The 24,960-nt window shown below is 38.6% G+C and overlaps 41 non-coding genes across 41 annotated transcripts; 21 read left to right on the top strand and 20 right to left on the bottom strand.

The window, feature by feature from the left end:
* Nucleotides 1-187: 187 nt before the first annotated feature.
* Nucleotides 188-261, top strand: TRNAT-AGU (transfer RNA threonine (anticodon AGU)). Its single transcript has one exon. It is a non-coding gene; the product is annotated as a tRNA-Thr (tRNA).
* A 604-nt stretch (nucleotides 262-865) lies between these two features.
* Nucleotides 866-947, bottom strand: TRNAS-GCU (transfer RNA serine (anticodon GCU)). The gene has a single exon. It is a non-coding gene; the product is annotated as a tRNA-Ser (tRNA).
* Nucleotides 948-1,394: 447 nt separating this feature from the next.
* On the top strand, nucleotides 1,395-1,468 carry TRNAT-AGU (transfer RNA threonine (anticodon AGU)). Its single transcript has one exon. It is a non-coding gene; the product is annotated as a tRNA-Thr (tRNA).
* Nucleotides 1,469-2,072: 604 nt separating this feature from the next.
* On the bottom strand, nucleotides 2,073-2,154 carry TRNAS-GCU (transfer RNA serine (anticodon GCU)). Its single transcript has one exon. It is a non-coding gene; the product is annotated as a tRNA-Ser (tRNA).
* A 447-nt stretch (nucleotides 2,155-2,601) lies between these two features.
* On the top strand, nucleotides 2,602-2,675 carry TRNAT-AGU (transfer RNA threonine (anticodon AGU)). Its single transcript has one exon. It is a non-coding gene; the product is annotated as a tRNA-Thr (tRNA).
* Nucleotides 2,676-3,279: 604 nt separating this feature from the next.
* Nucleotides 3,280-3,361, bottom strand: TRNAS-GCU (transfer RNA serine (anticodon GCU)). The gene has a single exon. It is a non-coding gene; the product is annotated as a tRNA-Ser (tRNA).
* A 447-nt stretch (nucleotides 3,362-3,808) lies between these two features.
* TRNAT-AGU (transfer RNA threonine (anticodon AGU)) lies at nucleotides 3,809-3,882 on the top strand. The gene has a single exon. It is a non-coding gene; the product is annotated as a tRNA-Thr (tRNA).
* Nucleotides 3,883-4,486: 604 nt separating this feature from the next.
* TRNAS-GCU (transfer RNA serine (anticodon GCU)) lies at nucleotides 4,487-4,568 on the bottom strand. The gene has a single exon. It is a non-coding gene; the product is annotated as a tRNA-Ser (tRNA).
* Nucleotides 4,569-5,015: 447 nt separating this feature from the next.
* On the top strand, nucleotides 5,016-5,089 carry TRNAT-AGU (transfer RNA threonine (anticodon AGU)). Its single transcript has one exon. It is a non-coding gene; the product is annotated as a tRNA-Thr (tRNA).
* A 604-nt stretch (nucleotides 5,090-5,693) lies between these two features.
* On the bottom strand, nucleotides 5,694-5,775 carry TRNAS-GCU (transfer RNA serine (anticodon GCU)). Its single transcript has one exon. It is a non-coding gene; the product is annotated as a tRNA-Ser (tRNA).
* A 447-nt stretch (nucleotides 5,776-6,222) lies between these two features.
* On the top strand, nucleotides 6,223-6,296 carry TRNAT-AGU (transfer RNA threonine (anticodon AGU)). The gene has a single exon. It is a non-coding gene; the product is annotated as a tRNA-Thr (tRNA).
* A 604-nt stretch (nucleotides 6,297-6,900) lies between these two features.
* Nucleotides 6,901-6,982, bottom strand: TRNAS-GCU (transfer RNA serine (anticodon GCU)). Its single transcript has one exon. It is a non-coding gene; the product is annotated as a tRNA-Ser (tRNA).
* A 447-nt stretch (nucleotides 6,983-7,429) lies between these two features.
* Nucleotides 7,430-7,503, top strand: TRNAT-AGU (transfer RNA threonine (anticodon AGU)). Its single transcript has one exon. It is a non-coding gene; the product is annotated as a tRNA-Thr (tRNA).
* A 604-nt stretch (nucleotides 7,504-8,107) lies between these two features.
* Nucleotides 8,108-8,189, bottom strand: TRNAS-GCU (transfer RNA serine (anticodon GCU)). The gene has a single exon. It is a non-coding gene; the product is annotated as a tRNA-Ser (tRNA).
* A 447-nt stretch (nucleotides 8,190-8,636) lies between these two features.
* On the top strand, nucleotides 8,637-8,710 carry TRNAT-AGU (transfer RNA threonine (anticodon AGU)). The gene has a single exon. It is a non-coding gene; the product is annotated as a tRNA-Thr (tRNA).
* A 631-nt stretch (nucleotides 8,711-9,341) lies between these two features.
* Nucleotides 9,342-9,423, bottom strand: TRNAS-GCU (transfer RNA serine (anticodon GCU)). The gene has a single exon. It is a non-coding gene; the product is annotated as a tRNA-Ser (tRNA).
* Nucleotides 9,424-9,870: 447 nt separating this feature from the next.
* TRNAT-AGU (transfer RNA threonine (anticodon AGU)) lies at nucleotides 9,871-9,944 on the top strand. Its single transcript has one exon. It is a non-coding gene; the product is annotated as a tRNA-Thr (tRNA).
* Nucleotides 9,945-10,540: 596 nt separating this feature from the next.
* Nucleotides 10,541-10,622, bottom strand: TRNAS-GCU (transfer RNA serine (anticodon GCU)). The gene has a single exon. It is a non-coding gene; the product is annotated as a tRNA-Ser (tRNA).
* A 447-nt stretch (nucleotides 10,623-11,069) lies between these two features.
* On the top strand, nucleotides 11,070-11,143 carry TRNAT-AGU (transfer RNA threonine (anticodon AGU)). Its single transcript has one exon. It is a non-coding gene; the product is annotated as a tRNA-Thr (tRNA).
* A 596-nt stretch (nucleotides 11,144-11,739) lies between these two features.
* TRNAS-GCU (transfer RNA serine (anticodon GCU)) lies at nucleotides 11,740-11,821 on the bottom strand. The gene has a single exon. It is a non-coding gene; the product is annotated as a tRNA-Ser (tRNA).
* A 447-nt stretch (nucleotides 11,822-12,268) lies between these two features.
* Nucleotides 12,269-12,342, top strand: TRNAT-AGU (transfer RNA threonine (anticodon AGU)). Its single transcript has one exon. It is a non-coding gene; the product is annotated as a tRNA-Thr (tRNA).
* A 596-nt stretch (nucleotides 12,343-12,938) lies between these two features.
* On the bottom strand, nucleotides 12,939-13,020 carry TRNAS-GCU (transfer RNA serine (anticodon GCU)). Its single transcript has one exon. It is a non-coding gene; the product is annotated as a tRNA-Ser (tRNA).
* A 447-nt stretch (nucleotides 13,021-13,467) lies between these two features.
* Nucleotides 13,468-13,541, top strand: TRNAT-AGU (transfer RNA threonine (anticodon AGU)). The gene has a single exon. It is a non-coding gene; the product is annotated as a tRNA-Thr (tRNA).
* Nucleotides 13,542-14,145: 604 nt separating this feature from the next.
* On the bottom strand, nucleotides 14,146-14,227 carry TRNAS-GCU (transfer RNA serine (anticodon GCU)). Its single transcript has one exon. It is a non-coding gene; the product is annotated as a tRNA-Ser (tRNA).
* Nucleotides 14,228-14,674: 447 nt separating this feature from the next.
* Nucleotides 14,675-14,748, top strand: TRNAT-AGU (transfer RNA threonine (anticodon AGU)). Its single transcript has one exon. It is a non-coding gene; the product is annotated as a tRNA-Thr (tRNA).
* A 596-nt stretch (nucleotides 14,749-15,344) lies between these two features.
* TRNAS-GCU (transfer RNA serine (anticodon GCU)) lies at nucleotides 15,345-15,426 on the bottom strand. Its single transcript has one exon. It is a non-coding gene; the product is annotated as a tRNA-Ser (tRNA).
* A 447-nt stretch (nucleotides 15,427-15,873) lies between these two features.
* On the top strand, nucleotides 15,874-15,947 carry TRNAT-AGU (transfer RNA threonine (anticodon AGU)). The gene has a single exon. It is a non-coding gene; the product is annotated as a tRNA-Thr (tRNA).
* Nucleotides 15,948-16,551: 604 nt separating this feature from the next.
* Nucleotides 16,552-16,633, bottom strand: TRNAS-GCU (transfer RNA serine (anticodon GCU)). The gene has a single exon. It is a non-coding gene; the product is annotated as a tRNA-Ser (tRNA).
* Nucleotides 16,634-17,080: 447 nt separating this feature from the next.
* Nucleotides 17,081-17,154, top strand: TRNAT-AGU (transfer RNA threonine (anticodon AGU)). Its single transcript has one exon. It is a non-coding gene; the product is annotated as a tRNA-Thr (tRNA).
* Nucleotides 17,155-17,785: 631 nt separating this feature from the next.
* TRNAS-GCU (transfer RNA serine (anticodon GCU)) lies at nucleotides 17,786-17,867 on the bottom strand. Its single transcript has one exon. It is a non-coding gene; the product is annotated as a tRNA-Ser (tRNA).
* A 447-nt stretch (nucleotides 17,868-18,314) lies between these two features.
* Nucleotides 18,315-18,388, top strand: TRNAT-AGU (transfer RNA threonine (anticodon AGU)). Its single transcript has one exon. It is a non-coding gene; the product is annotated as a tRNA-Thr (tRNA).
* Nucleotides 18,389-18,984: 596 nt separating this feature from the next.
* TRNAS-GCU (transfer RNA serine (anticodon GCU)) lies at nucleotides 18,985-19,066 on the bottom strand. The gene has a single exon. It is a non-coding gene; the product is annotated as a tRNA-Ser (tRNA).
* Nucleotides 19,067-19,513: 447 nt separating this feature from the next.
* Nucleotides 19,514-19,587, top strand: TRNAT-AGU (transfer RNA threonine (anticodon AGU)). Its single transcript has one exon. It is a non-coding gene; the product is annotated as a tRNA-Thr (tRNA).
* A 596-nt stretch (nucleotides 19,588-20,183) lies between these two features.
* On the bottom strand, nucleotides 20,184-20,265 carry TRNAS-GCU (transfer RNA serine (anticodon GCU)). The gene has a single exon. It is a non-coding gene; the product is annotated as a tRNA-Ser (tRNA).
* Nucleotides 20,266-20,712: 447 nt separating this feature from the next.
* TRNAT-AGU (transfer RNA threonine (anticodon AGU)) lies at nucleotides 20,713-20,786 on the top strand. Its single transcript has one exon. It is a non-coding gene; the product is annotated as a tRNA-Thr (tRNA).
* Nucleotides 20,787-21,390: 604 nt separating this feature from the next.
* Nucleotides 21,391-21,472, bottom strand: TRNAS-GCU (transfer RNA serine (anticodon GCU)). The gene has a single exon. It is a non-coding gene; the product is annotated as a tRNA-Ser (tRNA).
* A 1,091-nt stretch (nucleotides 21,473-22,563) lies between these two features.
* On the bottom strand, nucleotides 22,564-22,645 carry TRNAS-GCU (transfer RNA serine (anticodon GCU)). The gene has a single exon. It is a non-coding gene; the product is annotated as a tRNA-Ser (tRNA).
* Nucleotides 22,646-23,092: 447 nt separating this feature from the next.
* Nucleotides 23,093-23,166, top strand: TRNAT-AGU (transfer RNA threonine (anticodon AGU)). Its single transcript has one exon. It is a non-coding gene; the product is annotated as a tRNA-Thr (tRNA).
* Nucleotides 23,167-23,511: 345 nt separating this feature from the next.
* TRNAT-AGU (transfer RNA threonine (anticodon AGU)) lies at nucleotides 23,512-23,585 on the top strand. The gene has a single exon. It is a non-coding gene; the product is annotated as a tRNA-Thr (tRNA).
* Nucleotides 23,586-24,189: 604 nt separating this feature from the next.
* TRNAS-GCU (transfer RNA serine (anticodon GCU)) lies at nucleotides 24,190-24,271 on the bottom strand. Its single transcript has one exon. It is a non-coding gene; the product is annotated as a tRNA-Ser (tRNA).
* A 447-nt stretch (nucleotides 24,272-24,718) lies between these two features.
* Nucleotides 24,719-24,792, top strand: TRNAT-AGU (transfer RNA threonine (anticodon AGU)). Its single transcript has one exon. It is a non-coding gene; the product is annotated as a tRNA-Thr (tRNA).
* Nucleotides 24,793-24,960: the final 168 nt, after the last annotated feature.

Below are 24,960 nucleotides of genomic sequence, written 5' to 3'. Positions count from 1 at the left end.
GTCATAACTTGGAAGAAAAATAAGTCCCAAATTAAAGCTGGACTTCATGACTGAGAATTACATCCTGTTCCTCGTTTCTGTGTGCATGGAATGAAACTCAACTCAATGTTGTCTTGCTAAGTTAACCACTTGAAAGTTTTGATTGGTGCTGACATCTTCCCTAGATTTCATAGGCTTTCCAGCTTGTGGTGCTGTGGCTTAGTTGGTTAAAGCGCCTGTCTAGTAAACAGGAGATCCTGAGTTCGAATCTCAGCAGTGCCTTGTTTTCATCATCTGAAAAACAAACTTCCTATCTTAAAAATGGGAATTTCACTTGCGTAAAACCTCAAATTTACCTTGGCTGCGTCTCTACTGATAGTGCAATTGTGAGATTAAGAATTTCTTCTGTATAGGGGCCAAAAAGGAAGGAAGATGGCATCAAGCATAACAACATAAAACCAGTGGATTTTGTCTTTAGCTTAGTTGGTCAAAGCGCCTGTTTAGTAAACAGAAAATCTTGATTTCAAATGTCAGCAGTGCTTTTCTTTCTTCACCTCAGTTTGGGCCATTTTAGCCAAAAAAAGAGGACTTTTGTTCTTGTATGACATTAAACCTGTCTTTACCACAGTCCTAACATAGTGCAGTTGAGAGAAAAAAATCTCTGCTGTCGAAGTGCTTAAAAAGGAATTAGATGATATAATTTTCTTTAGAGAATAAAGGATGCATCAAGCATTAAAAGATAAAACCAGTGGAATTACACTTCTGACTCTGCAAAGTTTGATAGCAGCTTTCTTAAAAAGGAAGATAAACTTTCAAGCTTGAAGTATCTACCGCTTGGGCTAGAAAAGAAATCAAAACAATACAACGTGTAACAAGCAGATTAAACCGACGAGGATGGGATTCGAACCCATGCATGCAGAGCACAATGGATTAGCAGTCCATCGCCTTAACCACTCGGCCACCTCGTCTACATGGCGCTCATGCGCTAAGGAGATAACATGTAATGATTATTTTTACCAGTCAGTGTGCTTTCTCTGAAGATTTTATGTCAGCTTTTGTCAGAGTGGCCTTATATTATCTCCTACATTGTCTATTTTTTAAAGTTAGAATGGGGCAAACTCTGTAAGAAATAAACCAGTGCTCAGGGTTTTAATACCAACTTTTCAATCATTCCTAATTTTTCCTCCATTGGCCCTGCCGTGGAATTCCTTCAATCCGCCTATTTTGTGTCATAACTTGGAAGAAAAATAAGTCCCAAATTAAAGCTGGACTTCATGACTGAGAATTACATCCTGTTCCTCGTTTCTGTGTGCATGGAATGAAACTCAACTCAATGTTGTCTTGCTAAGTTAACCACTTGAAAGTTTTGATTGGTGCTGACATCTTCCCTAGATTTCATAGGCTTTCCAGCTTGTGGTGCTGTGGCTTAGTTGGTTAAAGCGCCTGTCTAGTAAACAGGAGATCCTGAGTTCGAATCTCAGCAGTGCCTTGTTTTCATCATCTGAAAAACAAACTTCCTATCTTAAAAATGGGAATTTCACTTGCGTAAAACCTCAAATTTACCTTGGCTGCGTCTCTACTGATAGTGCAATTGTGAGATTAAGAATTTCTTCTGTATAGGGGCCAAAAAGGAAGGAAGATGGCATCAAGCATAACAACATAAAACCAGTGGATTTTGTCTTTAGCTTAGTTGGTCAAAGCGCCTGTTTAGTAAACAGAAAATCTTGATTTCAAATGTCAGCAGTGCTTTTCTTTCTTCACCTCAGTTTGGGCCATTTTAGCCAAAAAAAGAGGACTTTTGTTCTTGTATGACATTAAACCTGTCTTTACCACAGTCCTAACATAGTGCAGTTGAGAGAAAAAAATCTCTGCTGTCGAAGTGCTTAAAAAGGAATTAGATGATATAATTTTCTTTAGAGAATAAAGGATGCATCAAGCATTAAAAGATAAAACCAGTGGAATTACACTTCTGACTCTGCAAAGTTTGATAGCAGCTTTCTTAAAAAGGAAGATAAACTTTCAAGCTTGAAGTATCTACCGCTTGGGCTAGAAAAGAAATCAAAACAATACAACGTGTAACAAGCAGATTAAACCGACGAGGATGGGATTCGAACCCATGCATGCAGAGCACAATGGATTAGCAGTCCATCGCCTTAACCACTCGGCCACCTCGTCTACATGGCGCTCATGCGCTAAGGAGATAACATGTAATGATTATTTTTACCAGTCAGTGTGCTTTCTCTGAAGATTTTATGTCAGCTTTTGTCAGAGTGGCCTTATATTATCTCCTACATTGTCTATTTTTTAAAGTTAGAATGGGGCAAACTCTGTAAGAAATAAACCAGTGCTCAGGGTTTTAATACCAACTTTTCAATCATTCCTAATTTTTCCTCCATTGGCCCTGCCGTGGAATTCCTTCAATCCGCCTATTTTGTGTCATAACTTGGAAGAAAAATAAGTCCCAAATTAAAGCTGGACTTCATGACTGAGAATTACATCCTGTTCCTCGTTTCTGTGTGCATGGAATGAAACTCAACTCAATGTTGTCTTGCTAAGTTAACCACTTGAAAGTTTTGATTGGTGCTGACATCTTCCCTAGATTTCATAGGCTTTCCAGCTTGTGGTGCTGTGGCTTAGTTGGTTAAAGCGCCTGTCTAGTAAACAGGAGATCCTGAGTTCGAATCTCAGCAGTGCCTTGTTTTCATCATCTGAAAAACAAACTTCCTATCTTAAAAATGGGAATTTCACTTGCGTAAAACCTCAAATTTACCTTGGCTGCGTCTCTACTGATAGTGCAATTGTGAGATTAAGAATTTCTTCTGTATAGGGGCCAAAAAGGAAGGAAGATGGCATCAAGCATAACAACATAAAACCAGTGGATTTTGTCTTTAGCTTAGTTGGTCAAAGCGCCTGTTTAGTAAACAGAAAATCTTGATTTCAAATGTCAGCAGTGCTTTTCTTTCTTCACCTCAGTTTGGGCCATTTTAGCCAAAAAAAGAGGACTTTTGTTCTTGTATGACATTAAACCTGTCTTTACCACAGTCCTAACATAGTGCAGTTGAGAGAAAAAAATCTCTGCTGTCGAAGTGCTTAAAAAGGAATTAGATGATATAATTTTCTTTAGAGAATAAAGGATGCATCAAGCATTAAAAGATAAAACCAGTGGAATTACACTTCTGACTCTGCAAAGTTTGATAGCAGCTTTCTTAAAAAGGAAGATAAACTTTCAAGCTTGAAGTATCTACCGCTTGGGCTAGAAAAGAAATCAAAACAATACAACGTGTAACAAGCAGATTAAACCGACGAGGATGGGATTCGAACCCATGCATGCAGAGCACAATGGATTAGCAGTCCATCGCCTTAACCACTCGGCCACCTCGTCTACATGGCGCTCATGCGCTAAGGAGATAAGATGTAATGATAATTTTTACCAGTCAGTGTGCTTTCTCTGAAGATTTTATGTCAGCTTTTGTCAGAGTGGCCTTATATTATCTCCTACATTGTCTATTTTTTAAAGTTAGAATGGGGCAAACTCTGTAAGAAATAAACCAGTGCTCAGGGTTTTAATACCAACTTTTCAATCATTCCTAATTTTTCCTCCTTTGGCCCTGCCGTGGAATTCCTTCAATCCGCCTATTTTGTGTCATAACTTGGAAGAAAAATAAGTCCCAAATTAAAGCTGGACTTCATGACTGAGAATTACATCCTGTTCCTCGTTTCTGTGTGCATGGAATGAAACTCAACTCAATGTTGTCTTGCTAAGTTAACCACTTGAAAGTTTTGATTGGTGCTGACATCTTCCCTAGATTTCATAGGCTTTCCAGCTTGTGGTGCTGTGGCTTAGTTGGTTAAAGCGCCTGTCTAGTAAACAGGAGATCCTGAGTTCGAATCTCAGCAGTGCCTTGTTTTCATCATCTGAAAAACAAACTTCCTATCTTAAAAATGGGAATTTCACTTGCGTAAAACCTCAAATTTACCTTGGCTGCGTCTCTACTGATAGTGCAATTGTGAGATTAAGAATTTCTTCTGTATAGGGGCCAAAAAGGAAGGAAGATGGCATCAAGCATAACAACATAAAACCAGTGGATTTTGTCTTTAGCTTAGTTGGTCAAAGCGCCTGTTTAGTAAACAGAAAATCTTGATTTCGAATGTCAGCAGTGCTTTTCTTTCTTCACCTCAGTTTGGGCCATTTTAGCCAAAAAAAGAGGACTTTTGTTCTTGTATGACATTAAACCTGTCTTTACCACAGTCCTAACATAGTGCAGTTGAGAGAAAAAAATCTCTGCTGTCGAAGTGCTTAAAAAGGAATTAGATGATATAATTTTCTTTAGAGAATAAAGGATGCATCAAGCATTAAAAGATAAAACCAGTGGAATTACACTTCTGACTCTGCAAAGTTTGATAGCAGCTTTCTTAAAAAGGAAGATAAACTTTCAAGCTTGAAGTATCTACCGCTTGGGCTAGAAAAGAAATCAAAACAATACAACGTGTAACAAGCAGATTAAACCGACGAGGATGGGATTCGAACCCATGCATGCAGAGCACAATGGATTAGCAGTCCATCGCCTTAACCACTCGGCCACCTCGTCTACATGGCGCTCATGCGCTAAGGAGATAAGATGTAATGATTATTTTTACCAGTCAGTGTGCTTTCTCTGAAGATTTTATGTCAGCTTTTGTCAGAGTGGCCTTATATTATCTCCTACAGTGTCTATTTTTTAAAGTTAGATTGGGGCAAACTCTGTAGGAAATAAACCAGTGCTCAGGGTTTTAATACCAACTTTTCAATCATTCCTAATTTTTCCTCCATTGGCCCTGCCGTGGAATTCCTTCAATCCGCCTATTTTGTGTCATAACTTGGAAGAAAAATAAGTCCCAAATTAAAGCTGGACTTCATGACTGAGAATTACATCCTGTTCCTCGTTTCTGTGTGCATGGAATGAAACTCAACTCAATGTTGTCTTGCTAAGTTAACCACTTGAAAGTTTTGATTGGTGCTGACATCTTCCCTAGATTTCATAGGCTTTCCAGCTTGTGGTGCTGTGGCTTAGTTGGTTAAAGCGCCTGTCTAGTAAACAGGAGATCCTGAGTTCGAATCTCAGCAGTGCCTTGTTTTCATCATCTGAAAAACAAACTTCCTATCTTAAAAATGGGAATTTCACTTGCGTAAAACCTCAAATTTACCTTGGCTGCGTCTCTACTGATAGTGCAATTGTGAGATTAAGAATTTCTTCTGTATAGGGGCCAAAAAGGAAGGAAGATGGCATCAAGCATAACAACATAAAACCAGTGGATTTTGTCTTTAGCTTAGTTGGTCAAAGCGCCTGTTTAGTAAACAGAAAATCTTGATTTCAAATGTCAGCAGTGCTTTTCTTTCTTCACCTCAGTTTGGGCCATTTTAGCCAAAAAAAGAGGACTTTTGTTCTTGTATGACATTAAACCTGTCTTTACCACAGTCCTAACATAGTGCAGTTGAGAGAAAAAAATCTCTGCTGTCGAAGTGCTTAAAAAGGAATTAGATGATATAATTTTCTTTAGAGAATAAAGGATGCATCAAGCATTAAAAGATAAAACCAGTGGAATTACACTTCTGACTCTGCAAAGTTTGATAGCAGCTTTCTTAAAAAGGAAGATAAACTTTCAAGCTTGAAGTATCTACCGCTTGGGCTAGAAAAGAAATCAAAACAATACAACGTGTAACAAGCAGATTAAACCGACGAGGATGGGATTCGAACCCATGCATGCAGAGCACAATGGATTAGCAGTCCATCGCCTTAACCACTCGGCCACCTCGTCTACATGGCGCTCATGCGCTAAGGAGATAAGATGTAATGATAATTTTTACCAGTCAGTGTGCTTTCTCTGAAGATTTTATGTCAGCTTTTGTCAGAGTGGCCTTATATTATCTCCTACATTGTCTATTTTTTAAAGTTAGAATGGGGCAAACTCTGTAAGAAATAAACCAGTGCTCAGGGTTTTAATACCAACTTTTCAATCATTCCTAATTTTTCCTCCTTTGGCCCTGCCGTGGAATTCCTTCAATCCGCCTATTTTGTGTCATAACTTGGAAGAAAAATAAGTCCCAAATTAAAGCTGGACTTCATGACTGAGAATTACATCCTGTTCCTCGTTTCTGTGTGCATGGAATGAAACTCAACTCAATGTTGTCTTGCTAAGTTAACCACTTGAAAGTTTTGATTGGTGCTGACATCTTCCCTAGATTTCATAGGCTTTCCAGCTTGTGGTGCTGTGGCTTAGTTGGTTAAAGCGCCTGTCTAGTAAACAGGAGATCCTGAGTTCGAATCTCAGCAGTGCCTTGTTTTCATCATCTGAAAAACAAACTTCCTATCTTAAAAATGGGAATTTCACTTGCGTAAAACCTCAAATTTACCTTGGCTGCGTCTCTACTGATAGTGCAATTGTGAGATTAAGAATTTCTTCTGTATAGGGGCCAAAAAGGAAGGAAGATGGCATCAAGCATAACAACATAAAACCAGTGGATTTTGTCTTTAGCTTAGTTGGTCAAAGCGCCTGTTTAGTAAACAGAAAATCTTGATTTCGAATGTCAGCAGTGCTTTTCTTTCTTCACCTCAGTTTGGGCCATTTTAGCCAAAAAAAGAGGACTTTTGTTCTTGTATGACATTAAACCTGTCTTTACCACAGTCCTAACATAGTGCAGTTGAGAGAAAAAAATCTCTGCTGTCGAAGTGCTTAAAAAGGAATTAGATGATATAATTTTCTTTAGAGAATAAAGGATGCATCAAGCATTAAAAGATAAAACCAGTGGAATTACACTTCTGACTCTGCAAAGTTTGATAGCAGCTTTCTTAAAAAGGAAGATAAACTTTCAAGCTTGAAGTATCTACCGCTTGGGCTAGAAAAGAAATCAAAACAATACAACGTGTAACAAGCAGATTAAACCGACGAGGATGGGATTCGAACCCATGCATGCAGAGCACAATGGATTAGCAGTCCATCGCCTTAACCACTCGGCCACCTCGTCTACATGGCGCTCATGCGCTAAGGAGATAAGATGTAATGATTATTTTTACCAGTCAGTGTGCTTTCTCTGAAGATTTTATGTCAGCTTTTGTCAGAGTGGCCTTATATTATCTCCTACAGTGTCTATTTTTTAAAGTTAGATTGGGGCAAACTCTGTAGGAAATAAACCAGTGCTCAGGGTTTTAATACCAACTTTTCAATCATTCCTAATTTTTCCTCCATTGGCCCTGCCGTGGAATTCCTTCAATCCGCCTATTTTGTGTCATAACTTGGAAGAAAAATAAGTCCCAAATTAAAGCTGGACTTCATGACTGAGAATTACATCCTGTTCCTCGTTTCTGTGTGCATGGAATGAAACTCAACTCAATGTTGTCTTGCTAAGTTAACCACTTGAAAGTTTTGATTGGTGCTGACATCTTCCCTAGATTTCATAGGCTTTCCAGCTTGTGGTGCTGTGGCTTAGTTGGTTAAAGCGCCTGTCTAGTAAACAGGAGATCCTGAGTTCGAATCTCAGCAGTGCCTTGTTTTCATCATCTGAAAAACAAACTTCCTATCTTAAAAATGGGAATTTCACTTGCGTAAAACCTCAAATTTACCTTGGCTGCGTCTCTACTGATAGTGCAATTGTGAGATTAAGAATTTCTTCTGTATAGGGGCCAAAAAGGAAGGAAGATGGCATCAAGCATAACAACATAAAACCAGTGGATTTTGTCTTTAGCTTAGTTGGTCAAAGCGCCTGTTTAGTAAACAGAAAATCTTGATTTCGAATGTCAGCAGTGCTTTTCTTTCTTCACCTCAGTTTGGGCCATTTTAGCCAAAAAAAGAGGACTTTTGTTCTTGTATGACATTAAACCTGTCTTTACCACAGTCCTAACATAGTGCAGTTGAGAGAAAAAAATCTCTGCTGTCGAAGTGCTTAAAAAGGAATTAGATGATATAATTTTCTTTAGAGAATAAAGGATGCATCAAGCATTAAAAGATAAAACCAGTGGAATTACACTTCTGACTCTGCAAAGTTTGATAGCAGCTTTCTTAAAAAGGAAGATAAACTTTCAAGCTTGAAGTATCTACCGCTTGGGCTAGAAAAGAAATCAAAACAATACAACGTGTAACAAGCAGATTAAACCGACGAGGATGGGATTCGAACCCATGCATGCAGAGCACAATGGATTAGCAGTCCATCGCCTTAACCACTCGGCCACCTCGTCTACATGGCGCTCATGCGCTAAGGAGATAAGATGTAATGATTATTTTTACCAGTCAGTGTGCTTTCTCTGAAGATTTTATGTCAGCTTTTGTCAGAGTGGCCTTATATTATCTCCTACAGTGTCTATTTTTTAAAGTTAGATTGGGGCAAACTCTGTAGGAAATAAACCAGTGCTCAGGGTTTTAATACCAACTTTTCAATCATTCCTAATTTTTCCTCCATTGGCCCTGCCGTGGAATTCCTTCAATCCGCCTATTTTGTGTCATAACTTGGAAGAAAAATAAGTCCCAAATTAAAGCTGGACTTCATGACTGAGAATTACATCCTGTTCCTCGTTTCTGTGTGCATGGAATGAAACTCAACTCAATGTTGTCTTGCTAAGTTAACCACTTGAAAGTTTTGATTGGTGCTGACATCTTCCCTAGATTTCATAGGCTTTCCAGCTTGTGGTGCTGTGGCTTAGTTGGTTAAAGCGCCTGTCTAGTAAACAGGAGATCCTGAGTTCGAATCTCAGCAGTGCCTTGTTTTCATCATCTGAAAAACAAACTTCCTATCTTAAAAATGGGAATTTCACTTGCGTAAAACCTCAAATTTACCTTGGCTGCGTCTCTACTGATAGTGCAATTGTGAGATTAAGAATTTCTTCTGTATAGGGGCCAAAAAGGAAGGAAGATGGCATCAAGCATAACAACATAAAACCAGTGGATTTTGTCTTTAGCTTAGTTGGTCAAAGCGCCTGTTTAGTAAACAGAAAATCTTGATTTCGAATGTCAGCAGTGCTTTTCTTTCTTCACCTCAGTTTGGGCCATTTTAGCCAAAAAAAGAGGACTTTTGTTCTTGTATGACATTAAACCTGTCTTTACCACAGTCCTAACATAGTGCAGTTGAGAGAAAAAAATCTCTGCTGTCGAAGTGCTTAAAAAGGAATTAGATGATATAATTTTCTTTAGAGAATAAAGGATGCATCAAGCATTAAAAGATAAAACCAGTGGAATTGCATTAAAAGATAAAACCAGTGGAATTACACTTCTGACTCTGCAAAGTTTGATAGCAGCTTTCTTAAAAAGGAAGATAAACTTTCAAGCTTGAAGTATCTACCGCTTGGGCTAGAAAAGAAATCAAAACAATACAACGTGTAACAAGCAGATTAAACCGACGAGGATGGGATTCGAACCCATGCATGCAGAGCACAATGGATTAGCAGTCCATCGCCTTAACCACTCGGCCACCTCGTCTACATGCCGCTCATGCGCTAAGGAGATAAGATGTAATGATTATTTTTACCAGTCAGTGTGCTTTCTCTGAAGATTTTATGTCAGCTTTTGTCAGAGTGGCCTTATATTATCTCCTACAGTGTCTATTTTTTAAAGTTAGAATGGGGCAAACTCTGTAAGAAATAAACCAGTGCTCAGGGTTTTAATACCAACTTTTCAATCATTCCTAATTTTTCCTCCTTTGGCCCTGCCGTGGAATTCCTTCAATCCGCCTATTTTGTGTCATAACTTGGAAGAAAAATAAGTCCCAAATTAAAGCTGGACTTCATGACTGAGAATTACATCCTGTTCCTCGTTTCTGTGTGCATGGAATGAAACTCAACTCAATGTTGTCTTGCTAAGTTAACCACTTGAAAGTTTTGATTGGTGCTGACATCTTCCCTAGATTTCATAGGCTTTCCAGCTTGTGGTGCTGTGGCTTAGTTGGTTAAAGCGCCTGTCTAGTAAACAGGAGATCCTGAGTTCGAATCTCAGCAGTGCCTTGTTTTCATCATCTGAAAAACAAACTTCCTATCTTAAAAAAGGGAATTTCACTTGCGTAAAACCTCAAATTTACCTTGGCTGCGTCTCTACTGATAGTGCAATTGTGAGATTAAGAATTTCTTCTGTATAGGGGCCAAAAAGGAAGGAAGATGGCATCAAACATAAAACCAGTGGATTTTGTCTTTAGCTTAGTTGGTCAAAGCGCCTGTTTAGTAAACAGAAAATCTTGATTTCGAATGTCAGCAGTGCTTTTCTTTCTTCACCTCAGTTTGGGCCATTTTAGCCAAAAAAAGAGGACTTTTGTTCTTGTATGACATTAAACCTGTCTTTACCACAGTCCTAACATAGTGCAGTTGAGAGAAAAAAATCTCTGCTGTCGAAGTGCTTAAAAAGGAATTAGATGATATAATTTTCTTTAGAGAATAAAGGATGCATCAAGCATTAAAAGATAAAACCAGTGGAATTACACTTCTGACTCTGCAAAGTTTGATAGCAGCTTTCTTAAAAAGGAAGATAAACTTTCAAGCTTGAAGTATCTACCGCTTGGGCTAGAAAAGAAATCAAAACAATACAACGTGTAACAAGCAGATTAAACCGACGAGGATGGGATTCGAACCCATGCATGCAGAGCACAATGGATTAGCAGTCCATCGCCTTAACCACTCGGCCACCTCGTCTACATGGCGCTCATGCGCTAAGGAGATAACATGTAATGATTATTTTTACCAGTCAGTGTGCTTTCTCTGAAGATTTTATGTCAGCTTTTGTCAGAGTGGCCTTATATTATCTCCTACATTGTCTATTTTTTAAAGTTAGAATGGGGCAAACTCTGTAAGAAATAAACCAGTGCTCAGGGTTTTAATACCAACTTTTCAATCATTCCTAATTTTTCCTCCATTGGCCCTGCCGTGGAATTCCTTCAATCCGCCTATTTTGTGTCATAACTTGGAAGAAAAATAAGTCCCAAATTAAAGCTGGACTTCATGACTGAGAATTACATCCTGTTCCTCGTTTCTGTGTGCATGGAATGAAACTCAACTCAATGTTGTCTTGCTAAGTTAACCACTTGAAAGTTTTGATTGGTGCTGACATCTTCCCTAGATTTCATAGGCTTTCCAGCTTGTGGTGCTGTGGCTTAGTTGGTTAAAGCGCCTGTCTAGTAAACAGGAGATCCTGAGTTCGAATCTCAGCAGTGCCTTGTTTTCATCATCTGAAAAACAAACTTCCTATCTTAAAAATGGGAATTTCACTTGCGTAAAACCTCAAATTGACCTTGGCTGCGTCTCTACTGATAGTGAGATTAAGAATTTCTTCTGTATAGGGGCCAAAAAGGAAGGAAGATGGCATCAAGCATAACAACATAAAACCAGTGGATTTTGTCTTTAGCTTAGTTGGTCAAAGCGCCTGTTTAGTAAACAGAAAATCTTGATTTCAAATGTCAGCAGTGCTTTTCTTTCTTCACCTCAGTTTGGGCCATTTTAGCCAAAAAAAGAGGACTTTTGTTCTTGTATGACATTAAACCTGTCTTTACCACAGTCCTAACATAGTGCAGTTGAGAGAAAAAAATCTCTGCTGTCGAAGTGCTTAAAAAGGAATTAGATGATATAATTTTCTTTAGAGAATAAAGGATGCATCAAGCATTAAAAGATAAAACCAGTGGAATTACACTTCTGACTCTGCAAAGTTTGATAGCAGCTTTCTTAAAAAGGAAGATAAACTTTCAAGCTTGAAGTATCTACCGCTTGGGCTAGAAAAGAAATCAAAACAATACAACGTGTAACAAGCAGATTAAACCGACGAGGATGGGATTCGAACCCATGCATGCAGAGCACAATGGATTAGCAGTCCATCGCCTTAACCACTCGGCCACCTCGTCTACATGGCGCTCATGCGCTAAGGAGATAACATGTAATGATTATTTTTACCAGTCAGTGTGCTTTCTCTGAAGATTTTATGTCAGCTTTTGTCAGAGTGGCCTTATATTATCTCCTACATTGTCTATTTTTTAAAGTTAGAATGGGGCAAACTCTGTAAGAAATAAACCAGTGCTCAGGGTTTTAATACCAACTTTTCAATCATTCCTAATTTTTCCTCCATTGGCCCTGCCGTGGAATTCCTTCAATCCGCCTATTTTGTGTCATAACTTGGAAGAAAAATAAGTCCCAAATTAAAGCTGGACTTCATGACTGAGAATTACATCCTGTTCCTCGTTTCTGTGTGCATGGAATGAAACTCAACTCAATGTTGTCTTGCTAAGTTAACCACTTGAAAGTTTTGATTGGTGCTGACATCTTCCCTAGATTTCATAGGCTTTCCAGCTTGTGGTGCTGTGGCTTAGTTGGTTAAAGCGCCTGTCTAGTAAACAGGAGATCCTGAGTTCGAATCTCAGCAGTGCCTTGTTTTCATCATCTGAAAAACAAACTTCCTATCTTAAAAATGGGAATTTCACTTGCGTAAAACCTCAAATTGACCTTGGCTGCGTCTCTACTGATAGTGAGATTAAGAATTTCTTCTGTATAGGGGCCAAAAAGGAAGGAAGATGGCATCAAGCATAACAACATAAAACCAGTGGATTTTGTCTTTAGCTTAGTTGGTCAAAGCGCCTGTTTAGTAAACAGAAAATCTTGATTTCAAATGTCAGCAGTGCTTTTCTTTCTTCACCTCAGTTTGGGCCATTTTAGCCAAAAAAAGAGGACTTTTGTTCTTGTATGACATTAAACCTGTCTTTACCACAGTCCTAACATAGTGCAGTTGAGAGAAAAAAATCTCTGCTGTCGAAGTGCTTAAAAAGGAATTAGATGATATAATTTTCTTTAGAGAATAAAGGATGCATCAAGCATTAAAAGATAAAACCAGTGGAATTACACTTCTGACTCTGCAAAGTTTGATAGCAGCTTTCTTAAAAAGGAAGATAAACTTTCAAGCTTGAAGTATCTACCGCTTGGGCTAGAAAAGAAATCAAAACAATACAACGTGTAACAAGCAGATTAAACCGACGAGGATGGGATTCGAACCCATGCATGCAGAGCACAATGGATTAGCAGTCCATCGCCTTAACCACTCGGCCACCTCGTCTACATGGCGCTCATGCGCTAAGGAGATAACATGTAATGATTATTTTTACCAGTCAGTGTGCTTTCTCTGAAGATTTTATGTCAGCTTTTGTCAGAGTGGCCTTATATTATCTCCTACATTGTCTATTTTTTAAAGTTAGAATGGGGCAAACTCTGTAAGAAATAAACCAGTGCTCAGGGTTTTAATACCAACTTTTCAATCATTCCTAATTTTTCCTCCATTGGCCCTGCCGTGGAATTCCTTCAATCCGCCTATTTTGTGTCATAACTTGGAAGAAAAATAAGTCCCAAATTAAAGCTGGACTTCATGACTGAGAATTACATCCTGTTCCTCGTTTCTGTGTGCATGGAATGAAACTCAACTCAATGTTGTCTTGCTAAGTTAACCACTTGAAAGTTTTGATTGGTGCTGACATCTTCCCTAGATTTCATAGGCTTTCCAGCTTGTGGTGCTGTGGCTTAGTTGGTTAAAGCGCCTGTCTAGTAAACAGGAGATCCTGAGTTCGAATCTCAGCAGTGCCTTGTTTTCATCATCTGAAAAACAAACTTCCTATCTTAAAAATGGGAATTTCACTTGCGTAAAACCTCAAATTTACCTTGGCTGCGTCTCTACTGATAGTGCAATTGTGAGATTAAGAATTTCTTCTGTATAGGGGCCAAAAAGGAAGGAAGATGGCATCAAGCATAACAACATAAAACCAGTGGATTTTGTCTTTAGCTTAGTTGGTCAAAGCGCCTGTTTAGTAAACAGAAAATCTTGATTTCAAATGTCAGCAGTGCTTTTCTTTCTTCACCTCAGTTTGGGCCATTTTAGCCAAAAAAAGAGGACTTTTGTTCTTGTATGACATTAAACCTGTCTTTACCACAGTCCTAACATAGTGCAGTTGAGAGAAAAAAATCTCTGCTGTCGAAGTGCTTAAAAAGGAATTAGATGATATAATTTTCTTTAGAGAATAAAGGATGCATCAAGCATTAAAAGATAAAACCAGTGGAATTACACTTCTGACTCTGCAAAGTTTGATAGCAGCTTTCTTAAAAAGGAAGATAAACTTTCAAGCTTGAAGTATCTACCGCTTGGGCTAGAAAAGAAATCAAAACAATACAACGTGTAACAAGCAGATTAAACCGACGAGGATGGGATTCGAACCCATGCATGCAGAGCACAATGGATTAGCAGTCCATCGCCTTAACCACTCGGCCACCTCGTCTACATGGCGCTCATGCGCTAAGGAGATAAGATGTAATGATAATTTTTACCAGTCAGTGTGCTTTCTCTGAAGATTTTATGTCAGCTTTTGTCAGAGTGGCCTTATATTATCTCCTACATTGTCTATTTTTTAAAGTTAGAATGGGGCAAACTCTGTAAGAAATAAACCAGTGCTCAGGGTTTTAATACCAACTTTTCAATCATTCCTAATTTTTCCTCCATTGGCCCTGCCGTGGAATTCCTTCAATCCGCCTATTTTGTGTCATAACTTGGAAGAAAAATAAGTCCCAAATTAAAGCTGGACTTCATGACTGAGAATTACATCCTGTTCCTCGTTTCTGTGTGCATGGAATGAAACTCAACTCAATGTTGTCTTGCTAAGTTAACCACTTGAAAGTTTTGATTGGTGCTGACATCTTCCCTAGATTTCATAGGCTTTCCAGCTTGTGGTGCTGTGGCTTAGTTGGTTAAAGCGCCTGTCTAGTAAACAGGAGATCCTGAGTTCGAATCTCAGCAGTGCCTTGTTTTCATCATCTGAAAAACAAACTTCCTATCTTAAAAATGGGAATTTCACTTGCGTAAAACCTCAAATTTACCTTGGCTGCGTCTCTACTGATAGTGCAATTGTGAGATTAAGAATTTCTTCTGTATAGGGGCCAAAAAGGAAGGAAGATGGCATCAAACATAAAACCAGTGGATTTTGTCTTTAGCTTAGTTGGTCAAAGCGCCTGTTTAGTAAACAGAAATTCTTGATTTCGAATGTCAGCAGTGCTTTTCTTTCTTCACCTCAGTTTGGGCCATTTTAGCCAAAAAAAGAGGACTTTTGTTCTTGTATGACATTAAACCTGTCTTTACCACAGTCCTAACATAGTGCAGTTGAGAGAAAAAAATCTCTGCTGTCGAAGTGCTTAAAAAGGAATTAGATGATATAATTTTCTTTAGAGAATAAAGGATGCATCAAGCATTAAAAGATAAAACCAGTGGAATTACACTTCTGACTCTGCAAAGTTTGATAGCAGCTTTCTTAAAAAGGAAGATAAACTTTCAAGCTTGAAGTATCTACCGCTTGGGCTAGAAAAGAAATCAAAACAATACAACGTGTAACAAGCAGATTAAACCGACGAGGATGGGATTCGAACCCATGCATGCAGAGCACAATGGATTAGCAGTCCATCGCCTTAACCACTCGGCCACCTCGTCTACATGGCGCTCATGCGCTAAGGAGATAACATGTAATGATTATTTTTACCAGTCAGTGTGCTTTCTCTGAAGATTTTATGTCAGCTTTTGTCAGAGTGGCCTTATATTATCTCCTACATTGTCTATTTTTTAAAGTTAGAATGGGGCAAACTCTGTAAGAAATAAACCAGTGCTCAGGGTTTTAATACCAACTTTTCAATCATTCCTAATTTTTCCTCCATTGGCCCTGCCGTGGAATTCCTTCAATCCGCCTATTTTGTGTCATAACTTGGAAGAAAAATAAGTCCCAAATTAAAGCTGGACTTCATGACTGAGAATTACATCCTGTTCCTCGTTTCTGTGTGCATGGAATGAAACTCAACTCAATGTTGTCTTGCTAAGTTAACCACTTGAAAGTTTTGATTGGTGCTGACATCTTCCCTAGATTTCATAGGCTTTCCAGCTTGTGGTGCTGTGGCTTAGTTGGTTAAAGCGCCTGTCTAGTAAACAGGAGATCCTGAGTTCGAATCTCAGCAGTGCCTTGTTTTCATCATCTGAAAAACAAACTTCCTATCTTAAAAATGGGAATTTCACTTGCGTAAAACCTCAAATTTACCTTGGCTGCGTCTCTACTGATAGTGCAATTGTGAGATTAAGAATTTCTTCTGTATAGGGGCCAAAAAGGAAGGAAGATGGCATCAAGCATAACAACATAAAACCAGTGGATTTTGTCTTTAGCTTAGTTGGTCAAAGCGCCTGTTTAGTAAACAGAAAATCTTGATTTCAAATGTCAGCAGTGCTTTTCTTTCTTCACCTCAGTTTGGGCCATTTTAGCCAAAAAAAGAGGACTTTTGTTCTTGTATGACATTAAACCTGTCTTTACCACAGTCCTAACATAGTGCAGTTGAGAGAAAAAAATCTCTGCTGTCGAAGTGCTTAAAAAGGAATTAGATGATATAATTTTCTTTAGAGAATAAAGGATGCATCAAGCATTAAAAGATAAAACCAGTGGAATTACACTTCTGACTCTGCAAAGTTTGATAGCAGCTTTCTTAAAAAGGAAGATAAACTTTCAAGCTTGAAGTATCTACCGCTTGGGCTAGAAAAGAAATCAAAACAATACAACGTGTAACAAGCAGATTAAACCGACGAGGATGGGATTCGAACCCATGCATGCAGAGCACAATGGATTAGCAGTCCATCGCCTTAACCACTCGGCCACCTCGTCTACATGGCGCTCATGCGCTAAGGAGATAAGATGTAATGATAATTTTTACCAGTCAGTGTGCTTTCTCTGAAGATTTTATGTCAGCTTTTGTCAGAGTGGCCTTATATTATCTCCTACATTGTCTATTTTTTAAAGTTAGAATGGGGCAAACTCTGTAAGAAATAAACCAGTGCTCAGGGTTTTAATACCAACTTTTCAATCATTCCTAATTTTTCCTCCTTTGGCCCTGCCGTGGAATTCCTTCAATCCGCCTATTTTGTGTCATAACTTGGAAGAAAAATAAGTCCCAAATTAAAGCTGGACTTCATGACTGAGAATTACATCCTGTTCCTCGTTTCTGTGTGCATGGAATGAAACTCAACTCAATGTTGTCTTGCTAAGTTAACCACTTGAAAGTTTTGATTGGTGCTGACATCTTCCCTAGATTTCATAGGCTTTCCAGCTTGTGGTGCTGTGGCTTAGTTGGTTAAAGCGCCTGTCTAGTAAACAGGAGATCCTGAGTTCGAATCTCAGCAGTGCCTTGTTTTCATCATCTGAAAAACAAACTTCCTATCTTAAAAATGGGAATTTCACTTGCGTAAAACCTCAAATTTACCTTGGCTGCGTCTCTACTGATAGTGCAATTGTGAGATTAAGAATTTCTTCTGTATAGGGGCCAAAAAGGAAGGAAGATGGCATCAAGCATAACAACATAAAACCAGTGGATTTTGTCTTTAGCTTAGTTGGTCAAAGCGCCTGTTTAGTAAACAGAAAATCTTGATTTCGAATGTCAGCAGTGCTTTTCTTTCTTCACCTCAGTTTGGGCCATTTTAGCCAAAAAAAGAGGACTTTTGTTCTTGTATGACATTAAACCTGTCTTTACCACAGTCCTAACATAGTGCAGTTGAGAGAAAAAAATCTCTGCTGTCGAAGTGCTTAAAAAGGAATTAGATGATATAATTTTCTTTAGAGAATAAAGGATGCATCAAGCATTAAAAGATAAAACCAGTGGAATTGCATTAAAAGATAAAACCAGTGGAATTACACTTCTGACTCTGCAAAGTTTGATAGCAGCTTTCTTAAAAAGGAAGATAAACTTTCAAGCTTGAAGTATCTACCGCTTGGGCTAGAAAAGAAATCAAAACAATACAACGTGTAACAAGCAGATTAAACCGACGAGGATGGGATTCGAACCCATGCATGCAGAGCACAATGGATTAGCAGTCCATCGCCTTAACCACTCGGCCACCTCGTCTACATGCCGCTCATGCGCTAAGGAGATAAGATGTAATGATTATTTTTACCAGTCAGTGTGCTTTCTTTGAAGATTTTATGTCAGCTTTTGTCAGAGTGGCCTTATATTATCTCCTACAGTGTCTATTTTTTAAAGTTAGAATGGGGCAAACTCTGTAAGAAATAAACCAGTGCTCAGGGTTTTAATACCAACTTTTCAATCATTCCTAATTTTTCCTCCTTTGGCCCTGCCGTGGAATTCCTTCAATCCGCCTATTTTGTGTCATAACTTGGAAGAAAAATAAGTCCCAAATTAAAGCTGGACTTCATGACTGAGAATTACATCCTGTTCCTCGTTTCTGTGTGCATGGAATGAAACTCAACTCAATGTTGTCTTGCTAAGTTAACCACTTGAAAGTTTTGATTGGTGCTGACATCTTCCCTAGATTTCATAGGCTTTCCAGCTTGTGGTGCTGTGGCTTAGTTGGTTAAAGCGCCTGTCTAGTAAACAGGAGATCCTGAGTTCGAATCTCAGCAGTGCCTTGTTTTCATCATCTGGAAAACAAACTTCCTATCTTAAAAATGGGAATTTCACTTGCGTAAAACCTCAAATTTACCTTGGCTGCGTCTCTACTGATAGTGCAATTGTGAGATTAAGAATTTCTTCTGTATAGGGGCCAAAAAGGAAGGAAGATGGCATCAAACATAAAACCAGTGGATTTTGTCTTTAGCTTACTTGGTCAAAGCGCCTGTTTAGTAAACAGAAAATCTTGATTTCGAATGTCAGCAGTGCTTTTCTTTCTTCACCTCAGTTTGGGCCATTTTAGCCAAAAAAAGAGGACTTTTGTTCTTGTATGACATTAAACCTGTCTTTACCACAGTCCTAACATAGTGCAGTTGAGAGAAAAAAATCTCTGCTGTCGAAGTGCTTAAAAAGGAATTAGATGATATCATTTTCTTTAGAGAATAAAGGATGCATCAAGCATTAAAAGATAAAACCAGTGGAATTACACTTCTGACTCTGCAAAGTTTGATAGCAGCTTTCTTAAAAAGGAAGATAAACTTTCAAGCTTGAAGTATCTACCGCTTGGGCTAGAAAAGAAATCAAAACAATACAACGTGTAACAAGCAGATTAAACCGACGAGGATGGGATTCGAACCCATGCATGCAGAGCACAATGGATTAGCAGTCCATCGCCTTAACCACTCGGCCACCTCGTCTACATGGCGCTCATGCGCTAAGGAGATAACATGTAATGATTATTTTTACCAGTCAGTGTGCTTTCTCTGAAGATTTTATGTCAGCTTTTGTCAGAGTGGCCTTATATTATCTCCTACATTGTCTATTTTTTAAAGTTAGAATGGGGCAAACTCTGTAAGAAATAAACCAGTGCTCAGGGTTTTAATACCAACTTTTCAATCATTCCTAATTTTTCCTCCATTGGCCCTGCCGTGGAATTCCTTCAATCCGCCTATTTTGTGTCATAACTTGGAAGAAAAATAAGTCCCAAATTAAAGCTGGACTTCATGACTGAGAATTACATCCTGTTCCTCGTTTCTGTGTGCATGGAATGAAACTCAACTCAATGTTGTCTTGCTAAGTTAACCACTTGAAAGTTTTGATTGGTGCTGACATCTTCCCTAGATTTCATAGGCTTTCCAGCTTGTGGTGCTGTGGCTTAGTTGGTTAAAGCGCCTGTCTAGTAAACAGGAGATCCTGAGTTCGAATCTCAGCAGTGCCTTGTTTTCATCATCTGAAAAACAAACTTCCTATCTTAAAAATGGGAATTTCACTTGCGTAAAACCTCAAATTTACCTTGGCTGCGTCTCTACTGATAGTGCAATTGTGAGATTAAGAATTTCTTCTGTATAGGGGCCAAAAAGGAAGGAAGATGGCATCAAACATAAAACCAGTGGATTTTGTCTTTAGCTTAGTTGGTCAAAGCGCCTGTTTAGTAAACAGAAAATCTTGATTTCGAATGTCAGCAGTGCTTTTCTTTCTTCACCTCAGTTTGGGCCATTTTAGCCAAAAAAAGAGGACTTTTGTTCTTGTATGACATTAAACCTGTCTTTACCACAGTCCTAACATAGTGCAGTTGAGAGAAAAAAATCTCCGCTGTCGAAGTGCTTAAAAAGGAATTAGATGATATAATTTTCTTTAGAGAATAAAGGATGCATCAAGCATTAAAAGATAAAACCAGTGGAATTACACTTCTGACTCTGCAAAGTTTGATAGCAGCTTTCTTAAAAAGGAAGATAAACTTTCAAGCTTGAAGTATCTACCGCTTGGGCTAGAAAAGAAATCAAAACAATACAACGTGTAACAAGCAGATTAAACCGACGAGGATGGGATTCGAACCCATGCATGCAGAGCACAATGGATTAGCAGTCCATCGCCTTAACCACTCGGCCACCTCGTCTACATGGCGCTCATGCGCTAAGGAGATAAGATGTAATGATTATTTTTACCAGTCAGTGTGCTTTCTCTGAAGATTTTATGTCAGCTTTTGTCAGAGTGGCCTTATATTATCTCCTACAGTGTCTATTTTTTAAAGTTAGATTGGGGCAAACTCTGTAGGAAATAAACCAGTGCTCAGGGTTTTAATACCAACTTTTCAATCATTCCTAATTTTTCCTCCATTGGCCCTGCCATGGAATTCCTTCAATCCGCCTATTTTGTGTCATAACTTGGAAGAAAAATAAGTCCCAAATTAAAGCTGGACTTCATGACTGAGAATTACATCCTGTTCCTCGTTTCTGTGTGCATGGAATGAAACTCAACTCAATGTTGTCTTGCTAAGTTAACCACTTGAAAGTTTTGATTGGTGCTGACATCTTCCCTAGATTTCATAGGCTTTCCAGCTTGTGGTGCTGTGGCTTAGTTGGTTAAAGCGCCTGTCTAGTAAACAGGAGATCCTGAGTTCGAATCTCAGCAGTGCCTTGTTTTCATCATCTGAAAAACAAACTTCCTATCTTCAAAATGGGAATTTCACTTGCGTAAAACCTCAAATTTACCTTGGCTGCGTCTCTACTGATAGTGCAATTGTGAGATTAAGAATTTCTTCTGTATAGGGGCCAAAAAGGAAGGAAGATGGCATCAAGCATAACAACATAAAACCAGTGGATTTTGTCTTTAGCTTAGTTGGTCAAAGCGCCTGTTTAGTAAACAGAAAATCTTGATTTCGAATGTCAGCAGTGCTTTTCTTTCTTCACCTCAGTTTGGGCCATTTTAGCCAAAAAAAGAGGACTTTTGTTCTTGTATGACATTAAACCTGTCTTTACCACAGTCCTAACATAGTGCAGTTGAGAGAAAAAAATCTCTGCTGTCGAAGTGCTTAAAAAGGAATTAGATGATATAATTTTCTTTAGAGAATAAAGGATGCATCAAGCATTAAAAGATAAAACCAGTGGAATTACACTTCTGACTCTGCAAAGTTTGATAGCAGCTTTCTTAAAAAGGAAGATAAACTTTCAAGCTTGAAGTATCTACCGCTTGGGCTAGAAAAGAAATCAAAACAATACAACGTGTAACAAGCAGATTAAACCGACGAGGATGGGATTCGAACCCATGCATGCAGAGCACAATGGATTAGCAGTCCATCGCCTTAACCACTCGGCCACCTCGTCTACATGGCGCTCATGCGCTAAGGAGATAAGATGTAATGATTATTTTTACCAGTCAGTGTGCTTTCTCTGAAGATTTTATGTCAGCTTTTGTCAGAGTGGCCTTATATTATCTCCTACAGTGTCTATTTTTTAAAGTTAGATTGGGGCAAACTCTGTAGGAAATAAACCAGTGCTCAGGGTTTTAATACCAACTTTTCAATCATTCCTAATTTTTCCTCCATTGGCCCTGCCGTGGAATTCCTTCAATCCGCCTATTTTGTGTCATAACTTGGAAGAAAAATAAGTCCCAAATTAAAGCTGGACTTCATGACTGAGAATTACATCCTGTTCCTCGTTTCTGTGTGCATGGAATGAAACTCAACTCAATGTTGTCTTGCTAAGTTAACCACTTGAAAGTTTTGATTGGTGCTGACATCTTCCCTAGATTTCATAGGCTTTCCAGCTTGTGGTGCTGTGGCTTAGTTGGTTAAAGCGCCTGTCTAGTAAACAGTGCCTTGTTTTCATCATCTGAAAAACAAACTTCCTATCTTAAAAATGGGAATTTCACTTGCGTAAAACCTCAAATTTACCTTGGCTGCGTCTCTACTGATAGTGCAATTGTGAGATTAAGAATTTCTTCTGTATAGGGGCCAAAAAGGAAGGAAGATGGCATCAAACATAAAACCAGTGGATTTTGTCTTTAGCTTAGTTGGTCAAAGCGCCTGTTTAGTAAACAGAAAATCTTGATTTCAAATGTCAGCAGTGCTTTTCTTTCTTCACCTCAGTTTGGGCCATTTTAGCCAAAAAAAGAGGACTTTTGTTCTTGTATGACATTAAACCTGTCTTTACCACAGTCCTAACATAGTGCAGTTGAGAGAAAAAAATCTCTGCTGTCGAAGTGCTTAAAAAGGAATTAGATGATATAATTTTCTTTAGAGAATAAAGGATGCATCAAGCATTAAAAGATAAAACCAGTGGAATTACACTTCTGACTCTGCAAAGTTTGATAGCAGCTTTCTTAAAAAGGAAGATAAACTTTCAAGCTTGAAGTATCTACCGCTTGGGCTAGAAAAGAAATCAAAACAATACAACGTGTAACAAGCAGATTAAACCGACGAGGATGGGATTCGAACCCATGCATGCAGAGCACAATGGATTAGCAGTCCATCGCCTTAACCACTCGGCCACCTCGTCTACATGGCGCTCATGCGCTAAGGAGATAAGATGTAATGATAATTTTTACCAGTCAGTGTGCTTTCTCTGAAGATTTTATGTCAGCTTTTGTCAGAGTGGCCTTATATTATCTCCTACATTGTCTATTTTTTAAAGTTAGAATGGGGCAAACTCTGTAAGAAATAAACCAGTGCTCAGGGTTTTAATACCAACTTTTCAATCATTCCTAATTTTTCCTCCTTTGGCCCTGCCGTGGAATTCCTTCAATCCGCCTATTTTGTGTCATAACTTGGAAGAAAAATAAGTCCCAAATTAAAGCTGGACTTCATGACTGAGAATTACATCCTGTTCCTCGTTTCTGTGTGCATGGAATGAAACTCAACTCAATGTTGTCTTGCTAAGTTAACCACTTGAAAGTTTTGATTGGTGCTGACATCTTCCCTAGATTTCATAGGCTTTCCAGCTTGTGGTGCTGTGGCTTAGTTGGTTAAAGCGCCTGTCTAGTAAACAGGAGATCCTGAGTTCGAATCTCAGCAGTGCCTTGTTTTCATCATCTGAAAAACAAACTTCCTATCTTAAAAATGGGAATTTCACTTGCGTAAAACCTCAAATTTACCTTGGCTGCGTCTCTACTGATAGTGCAATTGTGAGATTAAGAATTTCTTCTGTATAGGGGCCAAAAAGGAAGGAAGATGGCATCAAACATAAAACCAGTGGATTTTGTCTTTAGCTTAGTTGGTCAAAGCGCCTGTTTAGTAAACAGAAAATCTTGATTTCGAATGTCAGCAGTGCTTTTCTTTCTTCACCTCAGTTTGGGCCATTTTAGCCAAAAAAAGAGGACTTTTGTGCTGACATCTTCCCTAGATTTCATAGGCTTTCCAGCTTGTGGTGCTGTGGCTTAGTTGGTTAAAGCGCCTGTCTAGTAAACAGGAGATCCTGAGTTCGAATCTCAGCAGTGCCTTGTTTTCATCATCTGAAAAACAAACTTCCTATCTTAAAAATGGGAATTTCACTTGCGTAAAACCTCAAATTTACCTTGGCTGCGTCTCTACTGATAGTGCAATTGTGAGATTAAGAATTTCTTCTGTATAGGGGCCAAAAAGGAAGGAAGATGGCATCAAGCATAACAACATAAAACCAGTGGATTTTGTCTTTAGCTTAGTTGGTCAAAGCGCCTGTTTAGTAAACAGAAAATCTTGATTTCAAATGTCAGCAGTGCTTTTCTTTCTTCACCTCAGTTTGGGCCATTTTAGCCAAAAAAAGAGGACTTTTGTTCTTGTATGACATTAAACCTGTCTTTACCACAGTCCTAACATAGTGCAGTTGAGAGAAAAAAATCTCTGCTGTCGAAGTGCTTAAAAAGGAATTAGATGATATAATTTTCTTTAGAGAATAAAGGATGCATCAAGCATTAAAAGATAAAACCAGTGGAATTACACTTCTGACTCTGCAAAGTTTGATAGCAGCTTTCTTAAAAAGGAAGATAAACTTTCAAGCTTGAAGTATCTACCGCTTGGGCTAGAAAAGAAATCAAAACAATACAACGTGTAACAAGCAGATTAAACCGACGAGGATGGGATTCGAACCCATGCATGCAGAGCACAATGGATTAGCAGTCCATCGCCTTAACCACTCGGCCACCTCGTCTACATGGCGCTCATGCGCTAAGGAGATAAGATGTAATGATAATTTTTACCAGTCAGTGTGCTTTCTCTGAAGATTTTATGTCAGCTTTTGTCAGAGTGGCCTTATATTATCTCCTACATTGTCTATTTTTTAAAGTTAGAATGGGGCAAACTCTGTAAGAAATAAACCAGTGCTCAGGGTTTTAATACCAACTTTTCAATCATTCCTAATTTTTCCTCCTTTGGCCCTGCCGTGGAATTCCTTCAATCCGCCTATTTTGTGTCATAACTTGGAAGAAAAATAAGTCCCAAATTAAAGCTGGACTTCATGACTGAGAATTACATCCTGTTCCTCGTTTCTGTGTGCATGGAATGAAACTCAACTCAATGTTGTCTTGCTAAGTTAACCACTTGAAAGTTTTGATTGGTGCTGACATCTTCCCTAGATTTCATAGGCTTTCCAGCTTGTGGTGCTGTGGCTTAGTTGGTTAAAGCGCCTGTCTAGTAAACAGGAGATCCTGAGTTCGAATCTCAGCAGTGCCTTGTTTTCATCATCTGAAAAACAAACTTCCTATCTTAAAAATGGGAATTTCACTTGCGTAAAACCTCAAATTTACCTTGGCTGCGTCTCTACTGATAGTGCAATTGTGAGATTAAGAATTTCTTCTGTATAGGGGCCAAAAAGGAAGGAAGATGGCATCAAACATAAAA

This window comes from Ranitomeya variabilis, chromosome 7 (genome assembly GCF_051348905.1).
Source record: "Ranitomeya variabilis isolate aRanVar5 chromosome 7, aRanVar5.hap1, whole genome shotgun sequence".
Lineage (NCBI taxonomy): Eukaryota > Metazoa > Chordata > Amphibia > Anura > Dendrobatidae > Ranitomeya > Ranitomeya variabilis.
The sequence above is the reverse complement of the archived record's forward strand: the minus strand, read 5'-3'. Positions and strand labels throughout refer to the sequence as shown.